The following is a 24,291-nucleotide window of genomic DNA, read 5'->3' on the forward strand; positions in this document are numbered from 1 at the left end:
TGGGTTGAATTGTGTTTCCTCCAAAGGATATGTTAAAGTTCTAACCCTCATTTTCTCAGAATGTGACCTTATTTGGAAATATGGTCATTACCTATGGAATTAGTTAAGATGAGGCTATACTGGATTAAGGTGGTTCTTAATCCTGTAGGACCTGTGTTCTTACAAGAAGAGACATGGGACAACACCATGTGATAATGCAGGCCGAGATTGGGGTGCTGCAAGCCAAGGACTCCCAGGGATTATCAGCAAACCACTAGAAGCTAGGAAGGAGTAAGGAAGGGTTGTCCTCTGTGGGTTTGAGATGGAGCACAGCCCTGCTGACCTTGATTTTGGACATCAGGCCTCCAGACGTCCAGAACTGTGAGACAATATGTTTCTGCTGATGTAAACCACTCAGTTTGTGATACTTGGTTACAGCAGCCCTAGGAAACTAAGACAGTAGGTTTATTACTAGTATTTTTTAAATTTTTTGTTGCCTTTGTAAATGGGATTTCCTCACCCATTATATCTTTTAACTGTTCATTGTTCAAATAAATAAAGCCTATTGATTTTTTTAAGCCTATTGATTTTTATGTTAATTTTATATCCTACTATGTTGTTAGATACTTTTCTTGTTTTAGTTAGTTATATTAGTGATTCTCTTGAGTGAGCAGGTACACCATCATATCATTCGCGTATAGAAACGGTTTTACTTCTCTTCCAAATATTATGACTCTGTTTTCTCTTGTCTAATTTCATTGCAATACAACGTTAAATAGTGGGAGAGATTGTGGGCACCCTTGCTTTTGCTGGCCTTTGTGGAATACCTGCATGTTCTCCTATTAGGTACTGGCTTTAAGAAGTCGGTGTGTGAAATCATACCATATTTATTTTGGAACAGGGGGTTATCAGCAATGGGTGTAAACTTTGTCAAAGGCTTTTTCTCACCCCAGGCCTTTGAAGAAACTGTTTCCTCCCCTCTAACACTCTGCCTCCTGTTCTTTACTCTATCCTACTGATGTGTCTACAGCTTAAATTTCTCTTTTTGCAAAGGCATTTGCTGTAGCCTAGATGAGGTCAGCGGTTAGGTTACCTTGCTATGTTTTCTACAGGTTCTCTCCATTTCCTTAATTACAGTAGCCTGTCCTGTAATTTATTGCTTCATTGTATGTATTCTGAACTCAAGCTCCAAGAAGGCAGGCATTATGGTTGTCACGTTCATCTCCGTCTTTCCAGGACCTCGCTGATTACTCAGCATATAAGGAAGTTCTTTCTGTAAGTATTTCTAAATGGATGACCGAATAAATATGCATACAAACTATCCTTTTAAATATAGTCCTTTAAGGTTTGTCAGCCCTATCATTAAAAACTGTTTTGATTACAAAATTCATTTATTTGCAACTGTACTTGTCTTCCTGTAGTGAGAATGAGAGAACTCTGAAGCACAGACACAGAATAAATAATGCCTCCTTGCTATCGCAATTTAACTTGTAAAACAGCGTGTGTATATTATAAACATTGATTTAATCATTTACCATTTGAGGATTGGTATAGAAAAGCTGTTAAAAATATCTGTTCTTTATCTTCATAATTTGAAAGCAGGTTTAAAGCAGTACCTTTCCTATAGAAAAAATGTTTTAGATAAAAAGAGACTGATTATTTGGGGCAAACTGGAGACTTGGGAAGGCTTTTCAGTAGTTATTGATTTGCTTAAGGAATGAATATTAGATTCAAATTAAAATTTTAATACTTTCCTTTGGAAGAATGTAGAGAAGTTGTAGGTTTACAGAAATATCATGCAAAATACAGAGATTCCAGCACACACACTGTTCTCTATTATTAACACTGCATTAGTGTGGTAGCTTTGTTACAACTGATGAAACAATATTATTATAATTATGCTATTGTGTTGTACAGTTCTTTGGTTTTTTTAACTTTATTCTAGCAACATATATCCAACCTAAAATTTCCCCTTCTAATCACATTCAAATATATCATTCAATGGTATTAATTACATTTATAGTGTTATGCTACCATCACCATCATCTGTTACCAATAAATACTTTTTCTTCATCATCCTAAACAGAAACTCTGTACCAATTGCATATTAACTCCCCATTACCTACTCCCACTCCTGGTAACCTGCATTCTAGTTTCTGAGGATGAATATATACACACTAATTATTTCATACTGTCTTTTTGTGTCTGGTTCATTTTACGCTATATGATATCTTCAAGGTTTGCCCAGATCAACATTTTTATGGTTGATTAATATTCCATTGTATGTATATACTACATTTGTTTATCCATCTGTTGATGGACATTTGAGTTGAGTCCATCCTTTGACAATTATGAATAATGCTTCTGTAAACATTGGTGTACAAATATGTTTGAGTCCCTGTTTTCAATTCTTTTGGGTATATTACCTAGAAGTGGACTTGCAATATAATATGGTATATCTATACATAACTTTCTGACGAACTATTAAACTGTCTTCTACCACTGCTGCATCATTTTTTTTTATATTCCCACTGTAGCCATTTGACATAGTTATGAATTCCCAAAATATTGGGTTATGTTTGTAAACTGATCTGAACCTGGGCATGATTAAGTTATGTTTAGGGCTTTGATTGGGCCATGTCATTAAGGCTTTGATTGGTCCACATCATTAGGGCTAAGTCATGACAAAGGACAGATTTGAGGGGTTTTGATGTTGGAGTTTTGATGCTGGAGTTTGATGCTGAAGCCTTAAACTGGAGCCCCGGGAAGTAAGCACACAGAGGAAAGAGAAGCAGCCCTGGGAAGAAAGGAACCCTTAACCCAGAGAGAAGAAAGACCCTGGAAGGAGGGAACCCAGGAAGCCTGAACCCTGACAGCTGTCGGCAGCCATCTTGCTCCAAGAAAATAGACTTTGGTGAGGGAAGTAACTTATGCTTATGACCTGGTATCTGTAAATAAATGCCTTTATGAAAACCAACCAATTTCTGATATTTTGCATTAGCACCCTTTTGGTTGACTAATACACCCACCAACAATGAACAAGTGTTCCTATTTTTCCACATCCTCTCTAATACTTATTTTCCATATTTTAAATCGTAGCTATTTTGGTGGGTATGAAATGGTATCTCATTGTGGTTTTCATGTGCATTTCTCTGATGGATAGTGATATTTAGCATCTTTCCATGTGGTTTTTGGCTAGTAGTTTATCTTATTTAGAGACTGGTCTATTCAAATCTTTTGCCCCACTTTTAATTGGGTTGTTTGTCTTTTTGTTGTTGAGTTGTAGGGTTTCTTTTCCTTTTCTTTCTCTTATTTGAGAAGTTGTGGGTTTACAGAACAATCATATATAAAATACAGGATTCCCATACACTGCTGCACCACCAAAACCTTGCATTGGTTTGGACTTTGTTATAATTGATGACAGCACTTTAAAAAAATAATGGTATTTTTTTAAAAATAACAGTTACCTTTGTTACAATTGTTATAATTGATGAAAGATTATCCATGGTCTAAATTAAGTGTATTTCCCCTCATATATCACCTATTCTAACACCTTATATTAGTGTTATACATTTGTTGTAATCCATGAAAGAACATTCTTATACTTGTGCTATTAACTACAGTACATCATCTATAATAGGGTTCACTGTGTTACATCTTTTAATTTTTTTCTGTTTTATCTTTTAGTTTTTACTCTAGTAACATATATGACCTGAAGTTTCCCTTTTTTAAAAAATTTGCTTAATATGTTTTTTCTATTTTATTGATAACTCTTAATAAGGCATAAATCCATCCATAGAGGTACAATCAATGCTATTTGATGCAATCATGTGCTGTGCAATTATCACTTCAATCACTCCCAGAGCACTTTCATTATTCCAATAACAATAATTTTTAAAAAAGCAAACAAACAAAACCATTACCTCTCAATCTCTCTATGCCTCACCTGGTGTACATAGCTGCTATTCTTTCTCCTGCCTAGTATATTTGTATTGATACTTTGTAAAAACTGTCTTATGTATGTAATATCATACCTATTTCAGTTTTACTTTCTTATACTGTCTCATGTTACAATTGTCAGCTTTCTTTCTAGTAATATGCCTGACCATAGAATTTCCTTTACAGCCACTGTCATACCCACACACTGCTAGTTACAAACACTGTGGTATGCTTCAACAATTTCTATTTAACTCCAAAGATTTACAAACAACCTTTTCAACAATTTTGCATAGATTACCCTCAGCTTTTCTTTTTCCCTCCCTCTTTTTTCTCTTGGCCTATATTCTAATTATTAGCTCCATGAGTTTATGCAGTATATTTAGTTCATAATAGCATAATCATACAGTATTTGTTGTTTTTGGTTTGATTTGCTTCACTCAACATTATGTTGTCCAGGTTCATCCATGTTGTCATATGCTCCATGAATTTATTTCTTCTTACTACTGCATAATATTCCATCTTGTGCATACACCACAATTTGTTTATTCATTCATAAGTAGATGGATGCCTATGTTATTTCCAACTTTTGGCAATCATGAATAATGCCACTATGAACATTGGTGTGCAGATGTCTGTTGGTGTCTCTGCTCTCATTTCCTCTGGATATATACCTAGTAATGGTATTGCTGGGTTGCACAGCAAGTCTCTATTCAACTTCCTTAGGAGCTGCTAAACAGTCCTCTACAGTGGCTGCACAATTCTACATTCCCACCAGCAGTGAATAAATATTTCTGTCTCTCCACATCTTCTCCAACATTTAGTTTTCCAAGTTTTTAATAGCAGCCAATCTAATAGGTGTGAAATGATATCTTGTACTTTTGATCTGTGTTTCCAGAATTGCTAGTGTTGTTGAACATTTTTTTCATGTGTTTCTTTACCATTTGTATTTCTTCTTTGGACAATTGTCTTTTCAAGTCTTTGGCCTAGTTTTTAATTGGGTAGTATGTCCTTTTATTGTTGGGTTGTATGATCTCCTTGTTTATCATAGATACTAAGCCCTTATCAGATATCTGATTGCCAAATAATTTTCCCCATTGGGTTGCCTGCCTTTGCACCCTTTTGACAATGTCTTTTGTGGTGCAAAAGTGTTTAATTTTGAGGAGCACCCATTTATCTTTTTTCTTTTGTTGCTCATGCTTTGGTGTAAGATTTAAGAAACTACCACCTACCTTAAGATGTTTTCCTATGTTTTCTTTTGGGGGTTTTATGGTAGTCACTTTTCTATTTAGGTTCTTTTTTTTTATAACAAATTTTCTTTTTTAATTGTCTTTTTTTTGTTTTTAAAGATACATAGATCACAAATAATGTTACATTAAAAAAATATAAGGGAAGTTGCTGTGGCTCAATCAGTTGGGCTCCCATCTAGCATATGGGAGGCCCTGGGTTTGTGTCCTGGGGTCCCCTTGTGAAGGCAGGCTTGCTTGCATGCTGTGGAGCGCTGCCCGACCTGCAGGTGCCATGGAGAGCTGACTGAGCAAGGTGATGCAACAAAAAAAGGGAGACAGGCAAAAAAGCACAGAAGAGCACATAGCAAATGGACACAGAGAACAGACAGCAAGCAAGCTGCAAGGAGGGAGGGGAAGTAAATAAGTACAAACACAGAAGAATGCACAGCGAATGGACACAGAGAGCAGACAGCACGCAAAAAGCCACAAGGGGGAGACAAAAAATATATATATATATATATACACACAAAAGAGGTTTCCATAACACCCCCCCCCCGCAGACACACACACTTCTCCCACATCAACAACCTCTTTCATCATTGTGGCACATTCTTTGCATTTGGTAAATACATTTGGGAGCACTGCTACACTGCGTGGATTATAGTTTGCATTGTATTTTACACTCTCCCCCAGTCCATTCAGTGGGTAATGGCAGGATATAAAATGTCCTGCATCTGTCCCTGCAATATCATTCAGGACAACTGCAAGTCCTGAAAATGACCCTACCTCACACCTCTTCTTCCCTCTCCCTGCCCTCAGCAACTCCTATGGCCACTGTCTCCACATCAATGATAGAATTTCTTCCACTGCTAGAGTCACAATAGTTCTATAGTAGAATACCAGTAAGTCCATTCTAATACATATTTTATCCTGCCCATGAAAAGATGCTCAACATCACTAGCTAGGGAAATGCAAATCAAAACTAAAATGAGATACCATCTTATACCCGTTAGACTGGTGGCTATTAAAAAAACAAGACTACAAGTTTTGGAGAGAATGTGGAGGAATGGAAACCCTCATGCAATGCAGGTGGGAATGCAGAAGGATCCAGCCATTCTGGAGGACAGTTTTGCAGTTCCTCAAAAAATTAGCTATAGATTTGCCATATGACTCAGCAATTCCACTGCTGGGTATATACCCAGAAGAACTGAAAACAAGGGCATGAACTGATATATGCACACCAATGTTCATAGCGGCATTATTCACTATTTCCAAAAGTTGGAATCAACCCAAATGCCCATCAACAGATGAATGGATAAGCAAAATGTGGTATATACATACAATGGAATACTACTCAGCTATAAGAAGGAATACAGTACTAACATATGGGATAATGTGGATGAATCTTAAGGACCTTATGTTGAGTAAAGCAAGCCAGGCATTGAAGGACGAATACTACATGACCTCTCTGATATGAAATAAGCAAATCAAGCTGTCTCAGAGAGCTAGAGACTGGATGATAGGCTGAAGTTTCCCTTTTTAACTATACTTGCTTTTACAATTTGGTGCTGTTAATTACACTCACAATATTGTGCTACCATAACCACCATTCATTTCCAAACCTTTACAATAAACCTAAATAGAAATTTTGTACCAATTAGCATTATTTCCCCATTCTCTAAACCCTATCTATCGTGGGTGGGGGTGTGTGTGTTATATAAGAATCTCCATACTTAAAAAAATTTTTTTTTTAGATACTGGAACTGCGGATTGAAACTGGGATCTCATCTGTGGAAGACCAGTGCTTGGCCACTGAGCTACACTGGCTCCCTCCTCATCCTTTTTTAATAAGATTTATTTTTTTATTCCTCCTCCACCCCTTCTTATGCTCCCACTGTCTGCTCTCTGTGTCCATTCGCTGTGTGCTCTCTGTGTCTGCTTGTCTTCTCTTTAGGAGGCACTGGGAACTGAACCTGGGACCTCCCAAGTGGGAAAGAGGTGTTCAATCACCTGAGCCACATTCACTTTGTTGTCTCTCTCATTGTGTTTCCTCTTTGTGTCTCCTTGTTGCATCATCTTGTTATGTGAGCTCGCTGTACCATCGTGTTGTGGCAGCTTGCTGTCTTGCTTGTCTTCTCCAGGAGGCGCTAGGAACCAAACTGGGACCTCCCATGTAGCAGGCAGGAGCTCACTCTCTTGAGCCACATCCATTCCCCATAATTTTTTAAAATTTATTTTTTAACTTTGTTTCTCCTTTCTACCCCCACCCCCACCCTGCTCCCCCTGTTGTCTGCTCTCTGTGTCCATTTGCTGTGTGTTCTTCTGTGCCTGCTTGTATTCTCATTAGCAGCTCCAGAACTGATCCTGGGACCTTCCAGAGTGGGAGAGAGGTGATTACTCTCTTGCGCCACTGCATCTCCCTGTCTGCTATGTCTTCTTATTTTCTCTCTTCTGTGCCTCTTGTTGCATCATCTGCTATGCCAGCTCTTGGCGTCGGCTGGCACTCCTGTGCAGGGTGGCTTTCCTGCACTAGGCAACATTCCCATGCAGAGCAGCACTCCTGCGCAGGGCCGCATTTCTGTGCCAGGCCACACTTCTGTGTGGGGCTGGCACTCTGTGTAGGCCAGATTGCCCTCACCAGGAGGGCTTGGGCATCGAACCCTGGACCTCCTCTATGGTAGATGGGAGCCCAATTGGTTGAGTCACATCCGTTTCCCTCCCCATAATTTTGATTTAACTTTTCTGCCATCTAAAACTTGTATAAAAATAAAGTTTATTATGAATAAAAAGCATTAATATACTGGAATTCTAGTGAAAACTGGTAGCATTTTTATTAGGTGACATTTTAACTAGAAGGGAGAGTCTCCATGAGTAGGGAGATTTAATACATAGCATGACTGGGGACAGTGACTGGAGGAAAAATCTTCTTGTTAACTTACTGGGGTATAACTTTGCAATAACCAGTTAAAATCATTTGGAGGTTTAGAAAAGAGATGGATTAGTCAGTTCAAAGTAAGTAGGGTTTGGGACTAATATGCTGATTTTAATTTTTTAATTGAAATATAACACACATACAGAAAAGTACACATCATTAAGTAGAGAACTCAAATTCTCACAAACTGAGCACAGCTGTGTAAACAGCACACAGGACTAAATGAATTGCTAACTTTTAAATTTAGAACCAAAGAATTGTATAACTGTACCCCAATAATGGATTTCTTAAAAAAAAAACTAGCTTCTGGTAAACTGTAATCTAGATTATAACTTTAAGAATATGTTTATTATAATAAGTAAATATCAGTGAGATCATAAAATATTTGTCCTTTTGTGTCTGGCCTATTCCACTAAGCATAATGTCCACAAGGCTCATTCATGCTGTTTCATGCATCAGGACTTCATTCCTTTTTATGGCTGAATAATATTCAATTGTATGTATATACCACATATTGTTTATCCATTCATCACTTGATGGACACATGGGTTGCTTCCATTTTTTGGCAATTGTGCATAAAGCTGCTATGAACAACAGTTCATAGCAGAAATATCTGTTCAAGTCCCTACTTTAAATTCTTCTGGGTATATGCCTAGTCACAGAATTGCTGGGTCATATGGTAATTCTACGCATAGCTTTCTGAGAAACTGCCAAACTCTCTTCCACAGAGGATGCACCATTTAAAATTCCCATCAGTAATGAATGAGTGTTCTATTTCACCACATCCCCTTCAACACTTGTTTTCTTTTTTTTTAAATAGTAGCATTCTAGTGTGTGTAAAATGATATCTCATTGTGGGTTTGATTTGCATTCCCTAATATCTAGTGGTATTGAGCATCTTTCCATGTGCTTTTAGTCATTTATATATCCTCTTTGGAGAAAAGCCTATTCAAATCTTATGGCCATTTAATAATTGGGTTGTCTTTTTATTGTTGAGTTTTAGGATTTATTTATATTTTCTGCATATTAAACCCTGACCAGATACATGGTTTCCAAATACTTTCTCCAATTGAATAGGTTATACTTCACTTTCATTACAAAGTTCTCTGAGGCTCAAAAGTTATTTATTTTGAGGAGGTCTTTATCCATTGTTTTCTTTTGTTGCTACATTTTCTTCTAGGGGATTTTTTAGACCTAGTTCTTATATTTAGGACTGTGATCAATTTCTATTTAATTTTTGTATATAGCATCTGAAGGGGTCTTCTTTCATTCTTTTGAATACACATATCTAGTTCTCCCAGCACTATTTGTTGCAGAGACTATTCTTTCCCAGTGGAGTGGACTTTTTAGCCTTGTCAAAAATCAACTGGCCAAGAGTGAGGGTGTATTTCTGATCTCTCAATTAGAGTCCATTGGTCAATATTTCTATCCTCATGGCAGTACCATGCTGTTTTGACCACTGTAGTGTTATGTTTTAAAGTCAAGAAGCGTGAGTCCTTCAACTTCATTTTCTTTTTCAAGTTGTTTTGGATACCCTTACTGTTCCAAATAAATTTGTTAATTGGCTTTTCCATTTCTGCAAAGTAGGCAGTTGGAATTTTGATTGGGATTGCTTTGAATCTGTTAAACATTTTGGGTAGAATTGACATCTTAACGGTATTTAGCCTTCCAATCCCTGAACATGGAATGTCTTTCTATTTACTTAAGTCTTCTTTGTTTCTTTTAGCTATGTTTTGTAGTTTTCTGGGGACAAATCCTTTACATCCTTAGTTAAATTTCTTCCTAAATTTGCTTCCACTAGCTGCCATTGTAAATGGAATTTTTCCCCTTTATTTCCTCCTCAGACTGCTCTTTCCCAATGTATAGAAACACTACTAATTTTTGCATGTTAATCTTGTACACTGCCACTTTACCGAATTCATTTATTAACTCTAGAAGTTTGGTTGTAGATTTTTTGGTACTTTGTATAGGCTCATATCATCTGAAATAATGAAAGTGTTACTTCTTCCTTTCCAATTTGAATGCTCTTTATTTCTTTTTCTTGACTAATTGCTCTGGCTAGAACATTCAGTACAATTTTGAATAACAGTGGTGTCAGTGGGCAAACTTGATTGTTCCAGATCTTAGGGGGAAAGATTTCAGTCTTTCACCATTGAGTATGATATTAGCTGTGGGTTTTTATATATGCCCTTTATCATGTTGAGGAAGTTTCCTTCTAGTCCTATTTTTCTAATTTTTTTTTTAAATCAAGAAAGGATGCTGTATTTAGTCAAAATCCCTTTCTGCATTAATGGAGATGCTTCTATAGTTTTTTTCCCTTCATTTTGTTAATGTGGTGTACTATATTAATTGGTTTTCTTATTGAGCCATCCTTGCATAACTAGGATAAAATCCATTTGGTCATGATGTATAATTCTTTCAATGTGCTGTTAGATTCAATTTGCGAGTATTTTATTGAGGAATTTTGCATCTATACTCATGAGAGAAATTGATCTGAAATTTTCTTATCATGTAGTGTCTTTATCATACTTTGGTATATGGGTGATTTAAGCATCATAGAATGGGTTTGCTAGTGTTCCATCCTCTTCAATTTTTTTGAAGGGTTTGAATAGGAGTGGTATTAATTATTTTGGAGTAATTGGTGGAATCCACCTGAGAAGCCATCTGGTCTGGGGCATTTCTTTGTTGAGAGGTTTTTGCTGACTTTGGTCTGTTGAGATCTGTTTCTTCTAGAGTCAGTGTAGGTTGTCACGTGTTTCTAGGAATTTGTCTGTTTCATCTAGGTGGTCTAATTTGTTGGCATACAGTTGTTCATATTATCCTCTTATGAGTCTTTTTACTTCTCTAGGGTCAGTAGTAATGTCCCCCCTCTCATTTCTGATTTTATTTTTTGTGTGTCTTCTTTCTTTTTCCTTTGTTAGTCTAGTTAAGGGTTTGTCAATTTTATTGATCTCAAAGAACTGACTTTTGGTTTTGTTGATTCTCAATTTCATTTTGTTTTTGTTTTTTTTTTCTCAATTTCATTTATTTTTACTCTAATCTGTGTTATTTCTTTCCTTCTGCTTAATTTGAGATTAGTTTGCTATTCTTTTTCTAGTTCCTCCAGGTGTGTTTTAGCTCTTTCTTCTTTTGTATGAAATCATTCAAGGCTATCAGTTTCCCTCTCAGCACTGTTTTTGCTGCATCCCGTGAGTTTTGGTATGTTATTTTCCTCTTTTTGTTTGTCTCAAGGTATTTAATGATTTCCCTTGCGATTTCTTCTTTGACCAATTGATTATTTAAGAATGTGTTATTTCACTGAAATATATTTGTTGATTTTCCAGTTTTCAGTCTGTTATTTTATTTTTTTAAAAGATTTATTTATTTATCTCCCTTCCCCCCCCCCCATTTGTCTGCTCTCTGTGTCCATTTTGCTGAGTGTTCTTCTTTGTCCGCATCTATTGTCAGCAGCACGGGAATCTGTGTTTCTTTTTGTTGTGTCATCTTGCTATATCAGCTCTCTGTGTGTGTGGCACCATTCCTGGGCAAGCTGCACTTTGTTTCGCGCTGGGCGCCTCTCCTTATGGGTGCACTCCTTGCGCGTGGGGCTCCCCTACGCGGGGACACCCCTGCGTGGCAGGGCACTCCTTGCGCGCATCAGCGCTGCGCATGGGCCAGCTCCACACGGGTCAAGGAGGCCCGGGGTTTGAACCGCGGACCTCCCATGTGGTAGACGGACGCCCTAACCACTGGGCGAAGTCCGCCGCCCAGTCTGTTATTGATTTCTAAGTTTATTCCATTATAGGTAGAGAAGATGCGTTGTATAATTTCAGTCTTTTTCATTTATTGAGACCTGTTTTGTGACCCAACATGTGATCTATCTAGGAAAAAGATCAGTGAGCACTTGAGAAGATTGTATATCCTGCTGTTTTGGTTACAATGTTCTGTATATGTCTGTTAGATCTAATTAGTTTATCATATTATTCAAATTCTTTGTTTCCTTATTGATCTGCCTAGATGTTCTATCTATTGATGAGAGTATTGTGTTGATATCTCCAGCTATTATTGTAGAAGTGTCTATTTCTTTCTTCACTTTCATCATCATGTATTTCAGGACACCATGGTTAAGTGCATAAATATTTATGATTTTTATTTCTTCTTGAGGAATTGCCATTTCAATAGTATACAGTGTCCTTCTTTGTCACTTATAATAACTTTTGAGTTATTTTGCTTGACATTAGTATAGCTAATGTCACTTTCAACCTATTTATGTCTTTTAGTCTAAACAACATTTAGTTGAATCATGCTTTTATCCATTCTGCCACTCTGTGTCTTTTGACTGGATGATTTATTCCATTAACATTCATTGTTATTTCTGTATAGCCAGTACTTAATTCAGCCATTTTGTCCTTTGGTTTTTAATGTCATATTTTTCTATTTTGTCTCTCTTTTATTTTATTGCAACCTCCTTGTCTGTATAGTACATCTTTTGTGATATATCTCACTGATCCCTTTCTCATTTGTTCCTGTATAATTTAAAAATACTTCTTTTGTGGTTACCCTGGGGTTTATATTGTATAACCTTTATTTATAACCTAGTAATTTGAAAAGACACCAACTTAGCTATAATAGTATACATATTCTCTGAATCTTCATTTCTTCACACTACTTCAAGGCACTTTCTCCTGTCTTTTCCTTTCAACCTACAGAACTCATTTAGTAATTCTTACAAGACAGGACTTTTGCTGATACACATTCTCAGTTTCTGTTCATCTGTGACCATTTTAAATTTTCCCTCATCTTTGAAGGACAGTGTGGTAGTCTGAAGGTTTTGTGGACCCCAAAAAATCCTATTGTTAAAGGTAATCCATTCCTGTACATACAAAATTATCGTAGGTGGGATTTTTTGCTTAAATTAATTTAGTTAAGGGCCTTACTGAAGTACTTTATAAAGTGAGGGACAAACCTGCTAGACACTGAAAGAAGGTGGCAGAGACAGAGAGGAACGCAGAAGCTGTGAGAGAAAGCCCTGGAGCCAGAAGCTGAGATGAAGCGACTGTAGACAGACTCTGAAAACAGTGAGGCCTGGAGGAGAGGGGTGAGATGAGCCAATACCACCATTGTTCCCTGCCATGTGCCTGATTGCCCACAGCTGCAGGTCTGGGAAAAGGATCTCCTGATAATGCCTTGATTTGGACACTTTCATTGCCTTCGAACAGTTAACACCAATTCATTTCTGGTATATTGCTCCCAGAAGTTTTTAGCAAACTTTAAAACATACAGTTTTGTCAGATAAAGTATTTTGGGCTGGCAGTTTTTTTTCCTTTCCATATCTTAAATATATCATATACTGTCTTCTCACCTCCATGGTTTCTGATGAGAAATTGACGCTAGTCTTATTGAGGATCCCTTGTATGTAACGAATTACTTTTCTCTTGCAGTATTCCGAGTCTCCCTTTATTTTTGGCATTTCATTTTCTGATTAGTATGTGTCTCGAAGTAGGTCTACTAGAATTTTTAAAAAAGATTTTATTATTTATTTCCCCTCCCCCCATCCTGTTTTCTGGTCTCTGTGTCCATTTGCTGTGTGTTCTTCTGTGTCCACTCACATTCGTGTCAGTGGCACTGGGAATCTGTGTCTCTTTTTGTTGTGTCATCTTGCTGCATCAGCTCTCTGTGTGTGCAGCACCACTCCTGGGCAGGCTGCGTTTTTTTCACGTGGGGCAGCTCTCCTTGCAGGGTGCACTCCTTGCGAATGGGGCTCCCCTACACAGGGGACACCCCTGCATGGCAGGACATTCCTTGTGCATGTCAGCATTGTGCATGGGCCAGCTCACCACGCAGATCAGGAGGCCCTGAGTTTGAACCCTGAACCTCCTATATGGTAGGCAAAAGCTCTATCAGTTGAGCCAAATCTGCTTCCCAAGAATTTATTCTGTTTGGAGTACATTGTACTTCTTGGATGTGTATATTTATGTCTTTCGTAAGAATTGTGAAATTTTCAACCATTATTTCTTCAAGTATTCTTTCTGCCCCTTTCCTCTTCTCTTCCTTCTGGAGCACCCATGCATGTATGCTTGTGTGCATCATACTGTCATGTAAATTTCTGAGACAATGTTGATTTTTTCTATTTTTTTCTTTATTTGTTCTTCTGCTTGTATTGATTTTGATTGTTCTATCACTTATTTCACTGCTTCTTCCTTCTGCCTGTTGAAATCTGCTGTTGTATGCCACTAGTGTATTTTAATCTCTACTATTGGTGACTTTTATGCCCAAGATTTGTCATGATTCTTTTTAAACTTATAAATCCTTCCTTATCCTCACACATTGTCTTCTTAATATCCTTTATCTCTTTATGCATATTTTCCTTCATGTTCTTGAATTGATTTAGGAGATTTGTTTGAACTTCTTTAATTAGTTGTTTCAAATTCTGTGTCTTTTCTTCATCTTTTTTTTTTTTTTTTTAGAAGGTACTGGGGATTGAACCTGGGACCTCATATGTGTGAAGCAAGTGCTCAACCCTGAGCTACACCTCCTCCCCTCTTCTAAATTTTTTATTTGTTTCTTGACAGAGCCATAATTTCTGTTTTTTAAGTATGGCTTGTAAATTTTTGTTGATGTCTAGGCATCTGATTATCTCGATGCATTAACTCTGAAGGTCAGTTTCTTCCTCTTGTCTATGGTTTTATTGTTGGTTGGCTTTGTGTTAAGGTTCTTATTTGATGCTTTGTCCAACTTATCCTGGACCTTTTGAATAGCCTTAGTTTAACTAATCTGATTTTCTCAGCTCTTCCTCCAATTCCTGCTCTTGATATGTGGTACAATATTTAAAACAACTTTTTGTGTAATTTTTTGACCTCCAAGCGAGTGCTTCCTTTCCTCTGTTCCTTCTCTGGGAATCTTGATCTGTTTGTTTGTGTCACATTTTCTCCCCAGCAACTATGATTGTTTTAGTTCTCTCCCTCACTCACCGTCCTGTGTTCCTTTCACTTTTCAGTCCTGGGATGCTCCATTCTTAGAGCAGTTCAGTTTTACACCTTTAATTTTTGTTTTCTTTGTGAGGCTTTTCTCTCTCTGGTTCCTTCCCTATTAGGGTATTCCATCCTGGGGAGCTAGAAAGGGTCAATCCAGAGAGGTGCATCCTCCAGAAAGGTGTTTAGGGAATCCACCCAACAGTAACTGGCCTGAGTGAGTGCAGCACTTGGTTTCTACTGTGGTTTCTTCCCCCACCACCCCACCCTAGGTCCCTTTTGTATGCAATACTCCTCAGAGTCTAGTGCTCTGTTGGGATCTTTGCAGACTTGGGGCTCTGTGCCTAGTGTGTGTGTGATTCTATCATACTGTTATGAATCCTCTATATTTTGTGTCCCCCTTGAGAGGGATCCAGGCGGCAGCCTCTGGTGAACTCCCAGCTGCTTGGGACTGAGTGAGGGTGAGGAGAGAGGACGGGCTGGTCCAGGATAGGAGTTTCCTAGCTAATCTTTGTCTCTTTGTTTAATTAAGCATTTGTGGAGTCCTTGTCCATTCTTTTCCATTCTCCAGAGTTCTAAGCAAGTGGAATTTGTCCTATATTCTCTGAATCTCTAGGGTGATTTTTTAAGGCTGTATCTTATCTTGCCATGTTGATATCATCTGTAAGTTTTCTTTATATTTTCTGGATATTAAACCTTATTAGATATGCGGTTCCAAGTATTTTCTCCCATTGAGTAGGTTCTCTTTTTATTATACTTTCATAATGAAGTCCTTTGATGCACACAAGTATTTTTATTTTGATGAGGCACCCACCCTTTTTATTCCTGCTTGTGATTTTGATGTAAAGTCTAAGTAATCATTCCATATCACAAGATCCTAAAGATGTTTTCCTGTTTTCTTCTAGAATTTTTATAATTTTGGCTCTTTTATTTAGGTCTTTGATCCATTTTAGTTAATTTTTATATGGTGTGATGTAGGGCCCATCTTCATTCTTTTGCACAAAGATATCCAGATTTCCCAACACTATTTATTAAAGAGATTATTCTTTCTCCATTGAGAGGACTTGAAACACTTGTCAAAAATCAATTGACCATAGATGTGAGGCTTGATTTCTGAACTATCAATTTGATTTCATTAGTCTATAAGACTGCCGTTGTGTGAATATAGAGCTGTTTTGATTACGTATTTCTGTAATAAGTTTTAAAATCAGGAAGAGTGAGTCCTTCCAAATTTATTCTTTCTCAGGCTGGTTTTGTCTATTTTGGGTCTCTTATCCTTCTGTGTAAATTTGATGATTAGCTTTTCCATTTTTGTAAAAAAGGTTGTTGGAATTTTGGTTGGGATTGGGTTGAATCTGTAAATAGCTTTGGGTAGAATTGACATCTTAATGATATTTATTCTTCCAATCCCTGCACATAGAATTCCCTTCTATTTATGTCGGTCTTCTTTGGTTTCTTTTGGCAGCCTTTTTTAGTTTCTATGTACAAGTCCTTTACATCCCTTGTTAAATTTATTCTTAGATATTTGGTTCTTTTAGTTGCTATTGTAAATGGAATTTCCCCCCCCCCATATTGTTTATTACTAGGGTATAAAAAACCCTGACTTTTACATGTTAATCTTGTACCCTGTCACTCTGCTGAATCTGCTTAATTAGCTCTATAGCTTTGTTGTAAAGTTTTCAGGATTTTATGTATAATCATGTCGACTACAAATAGGGAACATTTTACTCTTTCCTTTCCAATTCTCTCATGCATTTTCATCACTTTTGATATCATTTTCAAAGTTCCTATTTACAAATGGATTCACACCCACAGGACCAGGGATTGGGACCTAAATGTGCCTTTTGTGGGCAACATGATTGAAGCCCCCAAATTGAGCCAGAGATGAGTTTCTCAGTTAAGACTTTCAGGCAGCCACTCAGTAAATTGGCACTAATATACAGGCACCCCAGTATGTGCCTAGGGGTTACTCTGCTCCCTCCAGAATTAGGCCAAGAAACCACAGCTGGCTCCCCACTGCACTGGAGAGGGCATAAGAGGAAGTCCAACAGGGTGCCAGGAACTTCTCTTACTGTTTTTAAAGCTGTATTTTCTTGATTTGGCACTTGCCCAGTTCTGCAACCCTTTTAACTCTTTTCTGGAGCTTTGAGGAAGACAGTTCTGCCAGTTTTTGCTAGTTGTTCAAAGATTCTATCAGGGGATGGCACCCTGGAGCCTCTTATGCTGCCGTCTTGGTCAACTGGAAATCTAAAGCCCTATGTTTTTTAAAACTTTAATTTAGAAGTTTAACTATTTTTTATTCTCAGTGCTTTTATATTGTTAACATTGCCATTTGATCTAGTATGTGATATTTGGAAAAAAATATCAGGTTTACAACAGTGACAAAAATGGTGTGAAAGCACGAAAGTGATTTTAGATGATTTGAGAGTTATAAAATAGTCTAAACCTGGATTAAATTAAGGAAAAAAAAAACCCTATTTCATTGTTTCAAAGTAAAAGAGCGCCACCTGGTGTTAAAATATTTGTTAATTTTTTATTTCCTTCAGAATTGTGCGTTTTCTAAAAAATTTAATCCAGAATGCTTTCCTTGGTATTATATTTTATTTATCATTAAACTATTGATATTGTTCCCAAATTGTATGGGGTTAACTGTTTTATGAAATAACTGAGGCATTTCTGATAAAAACAGACCTTTCCTTTAAAATTTAAAGGGTTTTGGAAAAGTTTCTTTACTATACATTCCCTTCATGCTATCTGTGACAGCTATGAGAATAGACCTCAACGACTGAGGACTCCACCTGCAGTGCTTTGAAACCCATCCATCCCTTGGTTTTAACCAAGGCCATGCTCCTCAATGGCTAGTCCTGCCAATGGCTGAATGCAATGGGGATAATGAGGTCTTAGAAGATGGGTAGAACTCATTTGTCTGTTCACTTTAGTTTGAGAACTTCCCCACAGCTTTGCCAAACCTTCCTCAGACTGCAGAGCAGAATAGGATGCTTCCACCCTCCCTCCTCTCTGGTTAGAAATCCACACATTAAATGGATTCATCCATTAGATTGAATTAGACACTCAATACAATCTGACTGCTCTCCTGCCTTGTCCAGATCCTTTCCTATTTCATTTCCCACAAGTAAAATCCATGCATATTTAAGTCTATTTTGGCATCTGCTTCTCTAAGATCCTGGACTAATACACTATCTCTTTTGAAAGGCTTATGAAAAATGAAAAAAGTGGAAACATTTGTATTCTTTTCTATTATCTGGGTTTTTATGGTAGTTTTATGTATTAAATTAGATCTTGACATCTCAGACTCAGGTGCTAGATCTCTCCTAGCTTTGATGATTAGTACAAAGTGTGGAAAAGAGCATGCATCTGTGTAGGCCCCTTGGCTCTTTGATGGTTTGTGGCCACAGATTGGACTCCTAATTTAGCTGATTGTGGTGGTCGTGCACTCTATGCACCCAGAAAATCATGTACTTATATTTAATCCACTCCTTGTTGGTATAAACCTATTTTAAGACCTTTTGGTGAGTTTACTTCAGTTAAGGCATGACCCAGGGTAGATCTTAATTCTCTTACTGGAGTCCTTTATAATTGGGATGAATACAGAGAAAAAGAATGAGGATGCAAGAAACTGAAATTAACGAAACCTGGAAGAGAAGGGAGATACCAGCAGACACTGCCATGTGCCTTGCCATGTGGCAGAGAACCCAAGGATTATGGGCAGCCAGTTTTCAGAATGAAAGAATAGCCTTGAAGATTCTTTAATTTGGACATTCTTATGACCTCAAAACTGAAAGCTTGTAAGCTAATACATTCCCATTATGAAAGCCAACCCATTTTATGGTATCTGCTTTCAGTAACCTATTAAACTGAAATATCGACAATCTTAGTACTTTCATTGTTAGTCACAAGTAGGATGGGCAAAAGTGATAATGAGTCAGTACAAATCCAACACTTCTAGAAAAATATCTTCATGGGTTTTTTTTATGTATGGAGGGAGGGACTTTAGTGTCATCTTTGTACATGAACAACAAATCATATTTAGTATTTCATTGCTGTATCAAGTGTTCCTGATAAGTCAAATACAGATTTAGATTTCTTTGACTTGTTCATTGAAATGGCACATTTATTATTTGAATATTCCAGATAATAATTAATGTCATGGAGTGAAAGACATGTTGCAGTTCCTGATGGAAAGGCAGTGAGCACTCCTGGAAACTGCTTAGGTTTCTTGTGTCACGGTCATGCTCTTGATTTGCTTCCAACTCACTGACACAGTACACTAATAAGTACAATATTAGGAAATAAAACTTGACATTACTTTGTAGTATAGTATGGTAGAAAGAACTGTAGCTTTGGAAGCAGAATATTTGCATTTGAACCTTGGTTTATTATATAACTCTCAAGATTTTTGAGTAAGCCACTTACATTCTTTTAACCTCAGTTTTTTTATCTGTCAAATGTAGTTATACATTTCTGACCCACAAGGCATAAATGAAGTACTCCATTGTAAACACTCTGTTGGAGAAAATACGGCTCTTACTGGGACACGGAGACTGATTGACCATAATAAGCAAAGAATTTATTTATTGAGAAGCTCTCCCAATGGAGGAGGTCTGAAGAACAGACTTTAGCCCCCCCCACCAGAATGGTGGGGGTCTGAAGAGAGACTTCAGCCCACTCCTGGAAGGGGAGGACTTGAATTTATACAGAAGTTTCCTAGGTGGGGGAAAGTTAGTGGGAGGGGGATTGAGGGTTTGAGTGAGATAGGGGGAGGGGGTTGAAGGAGTTTATGATTTCTTGGAATTCTGCAGGAGCAGATGTTTCTTTTCATCTGTAGAGTTTTAAAGGGTTTCTTTATTTCCTCTGATATTTCCCTCTGATATGCAGGTAGAGGTAGTAAAGATCTCCATCTCTCTCTGATATGCAGATGGTGAAGATCTCTATCTCCCTTTACTCCTGTCTGGTTCCTTTGTTTAACCTGTGGGAAAGTGTGGTGCCCTCAGGCACACGGGAGGGGGTTTACCTTTTTCCCACTGCTTATCAGGGGAAACTGAGGTACAGCTTGTTAATTATTGCAAACCTCTAACATACTCTATAAATTAAAACACCTTGCATATGTAGGTTATATTTTCATTGTTTAACCATATTTCTAAAAAAATTATCTGCTAAAAATGGTAAATAGGTGTTCTGACTTTTATAAGGATTTTGGCCTTTATAATCTATGCTAAGAAATTTCTTAAGTAAACGTTTTTACTGAGACACTATTTAAAAAAACAAATATGGTTTAAAATAGGCTTTATTTTGCTTTACTTTTTTCATCTAAATGATATGGATTATTTAATAAAGAAAACATTTTTATCATTTAACCACCCATTGAAAGGTAAAAATGAAAAGGAAAAACAATGGAAATAACTTTAAATTGAGTGGAATACTGGATGAGATAGAGAAGTAATTCTCTCCCTTTAATTTTGGGAGACAGGGTGAGTGGAGAGGAAACCTATTTACATTTACCGGGCTAAGTAAAGAATGAAAGAAGACACTTTTGTCTGTAAACATGAGCAATAAACAAGTTTTGTTCCAATGCTTTTTTTTCCTTGTTATTTTCTAATACTTCCAAACACACAGGGCAGTAACGAAACTAATACTAACCCCATTCGGAGAAGTTAAACATACCACGACCCTTCCAGATACCCAGACCCACTAATTTTAACATTTTGTGATATTTACCATATCATTCTTTCTATCATCTCTCTCTCTGTCATTTATCTTCTTCTTTGTCACCTTTATATTGATCTATCAGTGTATTTATCCATCTATTTTCTGAACACTTGAGTGAGTTGTGTGCACCATACTCCTTGAACACATAATACTGCCATGTACATTTGCTAAGAATATTCACTTATGTACCTAATTATACTAATTAAGTATAGTAATTAAGTTCAAGCCATTTAATATAAGTAATATAAGTGTACAGCTTATATTTCAATTTTTAAAATAAGTTCCAATAATGTCCCTTGGAACCGTTTCTACTTCCTTGCTAGATCCCATCCAGGATCAATGTATTTTATTAATTGTACTTGTCTCTCTCTTTTTTAAAGATTTATTTTTAAAATTTATTTCTCCCCTCCTCCCCATCCCCTTTCCTCCCATTGTCTGCTCTCTGTGTCCACATGCTGTGTGTTCTTCTGTGTCTGCTTGTATTTTCATCAGGCGGCTGCAGGAACCGATCCTGGGACCTTCCGGACTGGAAGAGAGGCGATTACTCTTTTTCACCACCTCAACTCCCTGTTCTGCTACATCTTCTTATTTTCTCTCCTCTGTGTCTTTTGTTGCATCATCTTGCTGTGCCAGCTCTGTGTTGGCTGGCATTCCTGCGTGGGGTGGTTTTCCCACACTGGGCAGCATTCCCACGCAGAGCGGCACTCCTGCACATGGTGATATTCCCACGTGGGCCAGCACATTGCATGGGCCAGCTTGTCCTCACCAGGAGGCCCTGGGCATCGAACCCTGGACCTCCTATATGGTAGATAGGAGCCCAATTGGTTGAGCCACATCCATTCCCCGTCATTGTCTCTTTAGTTGCTATATATATTTTTTAAATTGTGGGAACATATATATAACAAACTTCCCCATCTTAACCACTCTAAAGCATACCATTCAATGGAATGAATCACATTTGCATTATTTTGGTACCCTTACCACCTTCCATTACTCAAACTTTCCTATCCCCCCAAACATAAATCCCATACCTATTACAAATTAACTTCCCATTTTTACTCCCCCCAACCCTGGTAAACTGTTCTCTAATTTCTCTCTCTATGAACTTGCATATTCTCCAATATTTTCTTTGTAGTTAGCATGGGACTTAAATTTAAGGTCTTAAATCCATAAAAACCTCATTTGCTTTGATACCAACTTAACTTCAGCAACATACATAAACTCTGCTCTTATACCCTTCCATCCCCCCACATTTATGTAGTTCTTGTCACAAATTAAATGTTTATACATTATGAGTTCCATACTACTGATTTATCATTACATTTTATGTATTTGTGTTTTATATCCTGTAGGAAGTTAAAAGTGGAGTTATAAAACAAAAATACAATAATAGTGGGTTCATATTTACCCATGTCATTACTCTCACCAGCGATCTTTATTTCTTCATGCAGCTTTGATCTCCTATCTAGCGTCCTTTCCTTTCAACTTGAAGAAGTCTCTATAGCACTTTCTGTAAGGCAAGTCTAGTGGTGATGAAATCCTTCAGCTTTTGTTTATCTGGGAATGTCTTATTCTCTTAGTCATTTTTTTTTTAAAGATTTATTTTATTTATTTCTCCGCCGCCTCCCCCCCGTTGTCTGCTCTCTGTGTCCATTCACTGTGTATTCTTCTGTGTCTTCTTGTATTTTCATCAGGCAGCTCTGGGAACTGATCATGGGAACTTCCATAGTGGGAGAGGGGTCATTCCTCTCTTGCTCCACCTCAATTCCCTGTTCTGCTACATCTTCTTATTTTCTCTCTTCTGTGTCTCCTTTTTTTTTTAAAGATTTATTATTTATTTATTTATCTCCCCTCCCCTCCCCCACCTAGTCGTCTGCTCTCTGTGTCCATTTGCTGTTTATTCTTCTGTAACCGCTTCTAGCCTTATCAGTAGCACCAGGAATCTGTTTCTTTTTGGTGCGTCATCTTGCTGTGTCAGCTCTCCATGTGTGTGGCACCATTCTTGGGCAGGCTGCACTTTCTTTTGTGCTGGGTGGCTCTTCTTACGGGGTGCACTCCTTGCACATGGGGCTCCCCTATGTGGGGGACACCCCCGCGTGGCACAGCACTCCTTGCGTGCATCAGCACTGCACATGGGCCAGCTCCACATGGGTCAAAGAGTCCGGGGTTTGAACCACAGACCTCCCATGTGGTAGGCAGATGCCCTATTCATTGGGCCAAGTCTGCTTCCATCTTCTGTGTCTCTTGTTGCATCATCTTGCTGTGCCAGCTTTCTGTGTCATCTGGCACTCCTGTGCAGTGTGGCTTTCCTGCACTGGGCAGCATTCCCACTTGGGCTGGCACTCTGTGTGGGCCAACTTGCCCTCACCAGGAGGCCCTGGGCATTGAACCCTGGACCTCCTATATGGTAGATGGGAGCCCAGTTGGTTGAACCACATCTGCTTCACAGGACCTTTTTTAAAAAGCATTTTTCTGGTACGTGCCAGGTGTGGTCCTCCTCATTGATGGGTTTCTAATACTTTAATCTTTTCTTTGCATGGGCCATTGTTTCTTGTTTCTTTGTAATCTTTAGTTGAAACCAGGACGTTTTGATATTTTAATGTGCTATTGCTGGAATTTTGACTTTGAGGTTTCTGTTGCTTAAGGTTTATCCACCTAGCGTTATAATAGAGCTTTCCTTGAATGTCAGGAGCTGACAATAGCAACAAAAAAGAGTGAAAAGAAAACACTTTTCTCTGTCTTTGCAGACCCACCCCTGGGAATGCTCTTCTTCAGGGCTTACTCATGCAGTGAGTTTAGTGAATAGCTGTAGTGCTCTAGTTCAACATGTAAAAGGGCCTCCCAGATCTTTTCTGCATGCCTCTTGTCTCGGTCATGTGTATGTGATCCGAAGATTTCCTCCATTTATATGGATACATCTGTCCCCTCTTTTCTTCAAGGTCTTGGGCACTGTCCTATATGTTCCACAGTCAGCCATACCTTGTCTCAGGCAACTTGACTTGATTGTTCTTGCACAGTGTTCTGTAGCTCCATGACCTGCCTTCTCCATGCAGGGAAAGTTTTGGGATGGCAAGTCCCTTAGGTCTCTAGCAGTAGATTGGGCCAGACATATATTCTCCCAGTATGTGTGCAAGGTTTACTCTGCTTCCTCCAGAATCAGGACCAGAATCCTCACTAGAAATGTAGGCCAGCTCCATGCCAAGCTGATGAGGGGATGGAGAGGGGACAGCCAGGGCACCAGGATACCACTTTTAAGCAGCCGTTCTCTTGATCCTGTGCTCGCCCTATTGCTGCAGTTGTTAAGCTGCTTTCTGGAGCTTTGAGAAAGATGTTTCTGCCAGTTCTTACTGGTTGTTCAAAGCTGCTGTGGAGAGACAGAACCCTGAAGCATCTCTACTATCTTGATTAGTCTTAATACTTTTTTATTTTGCCTTTTTTTTTGGGAGGTTTTATGAAAGTACATTAATAATGTTATCTTATCCCCATAAATTCTGCTTTAAAATGATAGCTAACAATGTTATTGTCATGATAATAAAAT

This window comes from Dasypus novemcinctus, chromosome 1 (assembly GCF_030445035.2).
Source record: "Dasypus novemcinctus isolate mDasNov1 chromosome 1, mDasNov1.1.hap2, whole genome shotgun sequence".
Taxonomy (NCBI): Eukaryota; Metazoa; Chordata; class Mammalia; order Cingulata; family Dasypodidae; genus Dasypus; species Dasypus novemcinctus.